Genomic DNA, 333 nt, shown 5'->3' with positions numbered 1-333 from the left:
GGTTGCATTCTATAAGACCATAAACCATAAAACATAGCAAGAGTAGAATTTGGCCCATCAAGTCTGCTCTGCCATTCCATCATGGCTGATTGATTATCACTTTCAAACCCCATTCTCCTGCCTTTTTCCTGTAACTTTTGATGCCTTTACTAATCAAGAACTTAACAATCATTACTTTAAAGGTAAGCAACGAATTGGTTTCCACATCTGCCTGTGACTATAAATTCCACAGATGCACCACTCTCTGGCTAAAGTAATTTTTCCTCATCTCTGTTCTAAAGGGAAGTCCTTCTGTGCACTCTGGTCTTAGACTCCCCCATGATAGGAAACATC

This window comes from Hypanus sabinus, chromosome 20 (genome assembly GCF_030144855.1).
Source record: "Hypanus sabinus isolate sHypSab1 chromosome 20, sHypSab1.hap1, whole genome shotgun sequence".
Taxonomy (NCBI): Eukaryota; Metazoa; Chordata; class Chondrichthyes; order Myliobatiformes; family Dasyatidae; genus Hypanus; species Hypanus sabinus.
Note: the sequence above shows the minus strand (reverse complement) of the source record.